The following is an 8,312-nucleotide window of genomic DNA, read 5'->3' on the forward strand; positions in this document are numbered from 1 at the left end:
GTTCTGCTGGACGCAGGGAGGGCCTCCTACCTCTTCTTGAAGGCGCCATGACAGTTCTAATGCCTGGAAAAGACAAAAGGAGCGAAAGACATAGCCTTAGTCCGAGAGGAGCGCCCCCACCCCAGCCCCCGCCTGCATTATTTTGGAACGAGACTGGTGTGCAGGACGCCAGTTCTCCGGAAAGCTTTTAAAAATTACCTAACACTGAAAATTAGTAGTTAACGCTTGGTGATTGCTTAGCACTATTTGCTTAAACTTTGTAAGAGGTTTTCACAGATGTTATTTCATTTGATCCTCATAAGAACGAACTCATTGAAATTATCATTCAATGGTAGTTGACAAATGCAAAAACCTGAATCAGAGGTATTAAGCTATTAACCGAAAGTTAAGTTGGTAAGAACCAAGTCTAGAATCCGAAACAGTAAATTTCATCAAAGGAGACTACGTTGAGAAGATGTTTGGAAAGAATTTAGATTGGTTTCGAGTTAGTGGAAAGAAAAGATGATAAATTCTTGGTGAGCTATTAATCTGCGAAAACTAAGCGCGGAGCCTTCAGGATGGAAGTTCACTCTGCCCTTAGACGTGTATGATGGAGGGAAGATGATGAATCAATCAACAGAACTTGGAAATGTCACAATCACCAAATTTTACTGTCCTTAAAGAGAATCTCTAATCCTGTTTCACTGGGAGAAAGGACAACTGGCAGAAACCCTCTCGTTTTCTCATCATCTCAAAATACTCGTTTTTAAAACCAATCTTTCGGCCGGGCGCGGTGGCTCACGCCCAGCACTTTGGGAGGCCGAGATGGGCGGATCACTTGAGGTCAGGAGTTCGAGACCAGCCTGGTCAATGTAGTAAAACTCCGTCTCTACTAAAAATACAAAAATTAGCTGGGCGAGGTAGCACATGTCTGTTCTCTCAAGCTGCTTGGGAGGCTGAGGTGGGAAGATCACTTGAGCCCAGGAGGCAGAGGTTGCAGTAGGCCAAGACTGCACCACTACGCTCCAGCCTGGGCAACAGAGTGTGAGAATCCGTCTCAAAAAAAAAAAAAAAAAAAAAAAAAAAAAAAAATATATATATATATATATATATATATATATATATATATATGGTATATGTTTTACCCTTTCTTCCTTGATTCTTCTATCTTTGGAAGAGGGGGGCTCAAACACCCTTTTTAAAATCTGATGTAACTTATGGGCCTTCTCTTGTACTTTAAAAAATGCACTTACCCAACAAATTTAGGATATAATTTCAGGAAACTGAGGTTAAGAATCTTTGCTTTGGGCTGGGCGCGATGGCTCATGCCTGTAATCCCAGCACTTTGGGAGACTGAGGCGGGCGGATCGTTTGAGGTCAGGAGTTCAAAACCAGCCTGGCCAGCATGGTGAAACCTCGTCTCTACTAAAAATACAAAAATTAGTCAGGTGTGCTTGTGGGCACCTGTAATCCCAGCTACTCAGGAGGCTGAGGCAGGAGAATCACTTGAACCCGGGAGGCAGAGGTTGCTGTGAGCTGAGATCAGGCCACTGTACTCCAGCCTGGGCGACAAGAGCAAGACTCCACCTAAAAAATAAATAAATAAATAAATAAAATAATTTATTGGTTCTAATCTCAAAGGAAAAGATTAACCTTTCCTTCCTGTGGGCTCAAAAGCAATTGGAACACCTGGCCCAGCGTAAACATTCATTAAATATCAGTTCATGTTATCATTAGAGTTTCCCATTCTCTCCTGCCTGGGGCCTTATCATTATCAACCTTCCCCTTTCAACTAGGTCCTTTCAAGTATGCATAGAGGACCCTTTGGCATCCTCTAGCTCTCATTTTTAACCCTTCATTACATTTAAAATGATCAAATACTACCTGCATTTTCACCACCTCATGTATTTATTTTTTCCTGCTTATAAAAATAATTCATGCTCATTGCCAAAAAACAACGCAAAAATATTCCCAAAACTATTTTAGTATAATGTAATATTTATATAGTAGCTTCTATGTGTTAGGCACTTTTAATTGCTTTATGACAACAATGCTGACAACAGTAATATGAATATTAACAATTTCTGTAGAAAGTGAAATCTCTTATAATCCTACTTCCCCCAATAATTAAGACTTTGGTGTATTTTTTTTTTTTTTTGAGGTGGAGTCTCGCTCCGTTGCCCAGGCTGGAGTGCAGTGGCACGATCTTGGCTCACTGCAACCTCCACCTCCCAAGTTCAAGAGATTCTCCTGGCCTCAGCCTCCCGAATAGCTGGGACTACAGGCGTGTGCCACCATGCCTGGCTAATTTTTTGTATATTTAGTAGAGATGAGGTTTCACCATGTTACCCAGGATGGTCTCGATCTTCTGACCTCGTGATCTGCCCACCTTGGCCTCCCAAAGTGCTGGGATTACAGACATGAGCCACCGCGCCTGACCTTTTATTTTTATTTTTCTAAGTATATATTCACATATGTGTATATAATTTTAAATGAAAACAAGTTTATACTACATAACCTTTTTCACTTTTTTCTATGGCAGTGCACATGGCCCTACTTTAATTTTTTAACCACTACTTTAATTTTTTACTTTACTTGGGTTTTTTTTTTTTTTTGTCTTTTTGTTTTGTTTTGTTTTGTTTTTGAGATGGAGTCTTGCTCTGTCGCCAGGCTGGAGCGCAGTGGCGCAGTCGTGGCTCACTGCAACCTCCGCCTCCTGGGTTCAAGCGATTCTCCTGCCTCAGCCTCCCTAGTAGCTGGGATTACAGGCACGTGCCACCATGCCCAGCTAATTTTTGTATTTTTAGTAGAGATGGGGTTTCACCATGTCGGCCAGGCTGGTCTTGAACTCCTGACCTCGTGATCCGCCTGCCTCGGCCTCCCAAAGTGCTGGGATTACAGGTGTGAGCCACTGCACCCAGCCTTTTTTTTTTTTAAGACAGGAGTCTCACTCCGTCACCCAGGCTGGAGTGCGGTGACTCAGTCTCGGCTAACTGCCACCTCCACCTCCCAGGTTCAAGCGATTCTCATGCCTCAGCCTCCCAAGTAGCTGGGACTACAGGCATGTGCCACCATGCCCGACTAATTTTTATATTTTTAGTAGAGAGAGAGTTTTACCATGTTGCCGAGGCTGGTCTTGAACTTCTGAACTCAGGCAATCCGCCCGCCTTGGCCTACCAAAGTGCTAGGATTACAGGCATGAACCACCGTGCCCGACCCTTTACTGGTTAATTTTTAACCAGCAGAATATTCCACTGTCCAAATATGCCAGCATTTAATTAGTAACTACCTGTGGACATTGGGATAACATTCATCATTGATTATTATAAATAAAGCAGCAATGAGCATTTAGCTACATATATCTTTTTTTTTTTTTTTTTTTTTGTGAGATGGAGTCTCGCTCTGTTACCCAGGCTAGAGTTCAGTGGCACAATCTTGGCTCATTGCAACCTCTGCCTCCCAGGTTCAGGCGACTCTACTACCTCAGCCTCCTGAGTAGCTGGGATTACAGGCATGTGCCACCATCCCTGGCTGTATTTTTAGTAGAGATGGGGCATGGTGGCACACGCCTGTAATCCCAGCTACTCAGGAGGCTGAGGCAGGAGAATGGCGTGAACCCAGGAGGTGGAGCTTGCAGTGAGCCGAGATTGGGCCACTGCACTCCAGCCTGGGTGACAGAGTGAGACTGTCTCAAAAAAATTTAAAAAAAAAGGCATCTGGCCATGGTGGTTCATGCCTGTAATCCCAGTACTTTGAGAGGCCAAGGTGGAATGATCACTTGAACCCAGGAGTTTGAGACCAGCCCGGGCAACATAGTGCGACCCTGTCTCTATAAAAGAATTTTTTTGGCCGGGTGCGGTGGCTCATGCCTGTAATCCCAGCACTTTGGGAGGCCGAGGCAGACAGATCACGAGATCAGGAGATAGAGACCATCCTGGCTAATACAGTGAAAACCTGTCTCTACTAAAACCAAAAAAATTAGCTGGGCGTGGTGGCGGGCACCTGTAGTACCAGCTACTCGGGAGGCTGAGGCAGGAGAATGGTGTCAACCCTGGAGGTGGAGGTTGCAGTGAGCTGAGATCGCGCCACTGCACTCCAGCCTGGGCGACAGAGTGAGACCGTCTCAAAAAAAAAAAAAAAAAAAAGAATTTTTTTTGTAATTAGCCAGGCATGGTGGCATGCCCCTATAGTTCCAGCTACTTAGTAGGTTGAGGCAGGAGGATCGCTTTAGCCTAGGAGGTCAAGGTTGTGGTGAGCCGTGATTGTGCCACTACACTCCAGCCTCTGTAACAGAGCAAGAAACTCTGGTATAGAGAGAACAATGGATATAACTTTGGGTACGTTAATAGGAAGAGGAATAGAAAGTAAAGATAGAGGAGAAAAATTAAGATAATTTTTCTTAATTTAAGAAACAGAGAGAAATGAAATAAATAATTATTATGAAAAGGAAGTGAGTAGAAAATTTTAAGAAAGAGCTGTTCAGTAATCCCGAATGCTGAAGTGATCATGGAGAATTAAGAATGAAAAAGAGCTTTGCAGTAGAAACTTATAATAAATTGAGAGTAAAATTCCAGTAGCAAGAGGATGAAATTAACATTGTAGGAGATTGGGAAGACAATAGAATTTTTCTGATGTACAAAGAGCCCTTACAAGCCAGAAAGAAAAAAAATGATCAACTCAGTAAAGAAATAAACAAAAAAACTTGAATAGGCAAGAAATTGAAGAGGAAATACAACTGGGCAATAAACATAGGAAAAGATGTTTAGCTTCACTTATAATTAAATAAGTGCAAATTAAAACAGGATATCTTTTTTTAATTAATGTATCATCAAAATTAAAAAGATTGATGTTACTTGGGCCAGTCATGGTGACTCATGACTGTAATCCCAGAACTTTGGGAGGCCGAGGCAGGCAGATCACGAGGTCAGGAGATTGAGACCATCCTGGCTAACACAGTGAAACCCTGTCTCTACTAAAAATACAAAAATTAGCTGGGTGTGGTGGCACACGCCTGTAGTACCAGCTACTCGGGAGGCTGAGGCAGGAGAATCACTTAAACCCAGTGAGCCTGGGAGGTGGAGGTTGCAGTGAGCTGAGATCGTACCATTGCCCTCCAGCCTGGGCGACAGAGCAAGAGTCTGTCTCAAAATAAATAAATAAATAAATAAAGATTGGTATTACTCAGTGTTGGTAAGGATGCAAGGGAAGAGGAACCCTAACATACTCTGGGTGGTATATTTTTGAAAAGCAACTTGGCAATATCTATTCAAATTTAAGATGTTCTTAGCCTTTTAAATTTTTTATTTATTTATTTTTGAGGATTCTCCATACTGTTGTCCCTAATGGTAGTACCAATTTACATTCCCACCAATAGTGTACGAGAAGGGTTCTCTTTTCTCTTTTCCCCACATCCTCACCAATACTTGTTATCTTTTGTCTTTTTTTATAACAGCCATTCTAACAGGTGTGAGGTGATATCTTACTGTGATTTTGATTTGCATTTCCCTGATTATTAGAGTACTTTTTTCATATACCCATTAGCCATTTGTATATCTTCTTTTGAGAAATGTCTATTCAGGTACTTTGCCCCCCCCGCCTTTTTTTTTTTTTTTTTTTTTTTTTTTGAGACAGAGTTTCACCCTTGTTGCCCAGGCCAGAGTGCAATGGTGCAGTCTTGGCTCACTGCAACCTCCGCCTACCGGGTTCAAGCAGTTCTGCTGCCTCAGCCTCCCAAGTGGCTGGGATTACAGGCACCTGCCACCACGCCTGGGTAATTTTGTATTTTTTGTAGAGACAGGTTTTCACCTTGTTGGTCAGGCTGATCTCAAACTCCTGACCTCAGGTGACCCGCCCGCCTTGGCATCCCAAAGTGCTGGGATTACAGGCGTGAGCCACTGCGCCCGGTCACACCAGGCTAATTTTTGTATTTTTAGTAGAGACAGGGTTTCTCCATGTTGGTCAGGTTGGTCTCAAACTCCCAACCTCAGGTGATCCTCCCACCTCAGCCTCCCAAAGTGCTGTGATTACAGGCCTGAGCCACTGCGCCCAGCCATATTTTTTGTATTTTTAGTAGAGACAGAGTTTCACCATGTTGGCCAGGCTGGTCTGGATCTCCTGACCTCAGGTGATCCACCCACCTTGGTCTCTCAAAGTGCTGGGATTACAGGCATGAGCCACCGTGCCCAGCCTGTTTTTCTTGCTATTGAGTTGTTTGAGTTTCTTATATATTTTGGATATTAACATTATTAGCCCCTTATCAGATGCATAGTTTGCAAATATATTCTCCCATTCCATAGTCTGTCTCTTCGCTCTGTCGATAGTTTCCATTGTTGTTGTTGTTTGATGCAATCTCACTTGTCTATTTTTGAGACTACTCATTTCTATTTGTTCTAAGTCTGAGCTTCCCTGGTGACCTGCTAACCTAATTTCCCATGTGGACTATAACTTGCATTGTGACATGCCAGTTGCAGAACTCTGTAAATTTACTGAAAGTCATTAAATTCACAATGAGTGAGGTTTGTTTGTTTTTTTCTTTAGAGACAGGGTCTTGCTCTGTTGCCCAGGCTGAAGTGCAGTGGTGTTATCATAGCTCATTCCAGCCTCAAACTCCTGGGCTCAGGCAATCCTTCCACCTTAGCCTCCCAAAAGTGCTAGGATTACAGGTTTGAGTTGCCGCACCCATACTCCAATAAAACTGTCTAGAATCTTTCGAGGTCTTAGTTCCCACAGATCAGGGCAATTGGAAAACCTATTGGGTTTCTGCTCTAAGTTTTTTTTTTTTTTTCTCAATGTGAGGCTTGCAAGCCATGCCTTCAATCTAATCATTTCTCTAGGGATGTGGTGTGGATCCTTTCTTCCAAAAGAGCCTTTTTTCAAACTGAAGGCCAAATAAAAATAGCATTTACATTTCTGTATGATTTCAAACTAAATAAGAGAAGCCTAGATTTCTTGATAATTGTGAATTATCTGAGGTGTTTTAAAACACACATCTCCAGGACCCTCCCTGGATCAGCTGAATATGAATCTTGGGGTCAGGGAGACTTGAGTTTCTGCATGTCTAAGAATTTTTCCAGGTGATTCTGATACAGATAGCCTGTCATTAGGCTGAAGGATAGTAACCATAACCCTAGCTCACACCTTATCCTTGTCTTGGAATGATGCCTTGGGGCATTGCCTCATACCTTAGGCCTCTGAGCTTCATTTTAAAAGTTATTAAATGGGAACATTATTTGGCTGTATACCTGTAAGTCCTATCATAAGGAACTGAGTCAACTTCTAAGATAAACAAATACATAAATAGGGCCACTGAGAAATAAAAAGACAAACATAGCCCAATTAAATCTTAATTCAGCTGAGATTATTTGATTTCCACAATTGTGTTCAATTATGTTCAAATCAAATTCATGTATTATTTATTTTGCACTTTTTTTGTTTGTTTTTGAGACAGTCTCGCCCTGTTGCCCAGGCTGATGTGCAGTGGTCCAATCTCGGCTCACTGCAACCTCTGCCTCCCAGTTCAAGCTATTCTTGTGCCTCAGCCTCCTGAGTAGCTTCGACTACAGGTGCGTGCCACAATGCCCGGCTAATTTTTGTATTTTCAGTAGAGACTGGGTTTCGCCATGTTGGCCAGGCTGGCCTCGAACTTCTGGCCTCAAGGGATCCACTCCTGTCGGCCTCCCAAAGTGCTGGGATTACAGATGCTAGCCACCTCGCCTGGCCGTTTTGTTGTTGTTGTTGTTGTTGTTGTTTTGTTGTTGTTGTTGAGATGGAGTCTTGTTCTGTCACCCAGGCTGGAGTGCAGTGGCATGATCTTGGCTCACTGCAACCCCCTCCTCCCAGGTTCAAGCAATTCTTCTGCCTCAGCCTCCCGAGTAGCTGGGATTACGGGCACCCGCCAGCATGCCCGGCTAATTTTTGTATTTTTACAAAATTACAGGCATGAGCCACTGCACCGGGACTTAAATTAAAATTTTTGATAATCCAGGAGATTACCCTGGATTATCAGGGTTGGCTCTAAATGTGATCACAAGTATCCATGTAAGAGGAAGGCAGAGGGAGGGTGTGAATACAGAAAAGGAAATATGACCACAGAAGCAGGGTGGAGTGATGGCAACGAATACAGGCAGCCTCTAGAAGCTAGAAAAGGCAAGGAGCCGGACGCGGTGGCTCATGCCTGTAGTCCTAGCACTTTGGGAGGCCGAGGTGGGTGGATCACCTGAGGTCAGGAGTTCAAAACCAGTCTGACCAATATGGTGAAACCCCATCTCTACTAAAAATACGAAACTTAGCTGGGTGGGCACCTGTAATCCCAGCTACTTGGGCAGCTGAGGCAG

The sequence above is a fragment of the Gorilla gorilla genome, chromosome 12 (assembly GCF_029281585.2).
Source record: "Gorilla gorilla gorilla isolate KB3781 chromosome 12, NHGRI_mGorGor1-v2.1_pri, whole genome shotgun sequence".
Taxonomy (NCBI): domain Eukaryota; kingdom Metazoa; phylum Chordata; class Mammalia; order Primates; family Hominidae; genus Gorilla; species Gorilla gorilla.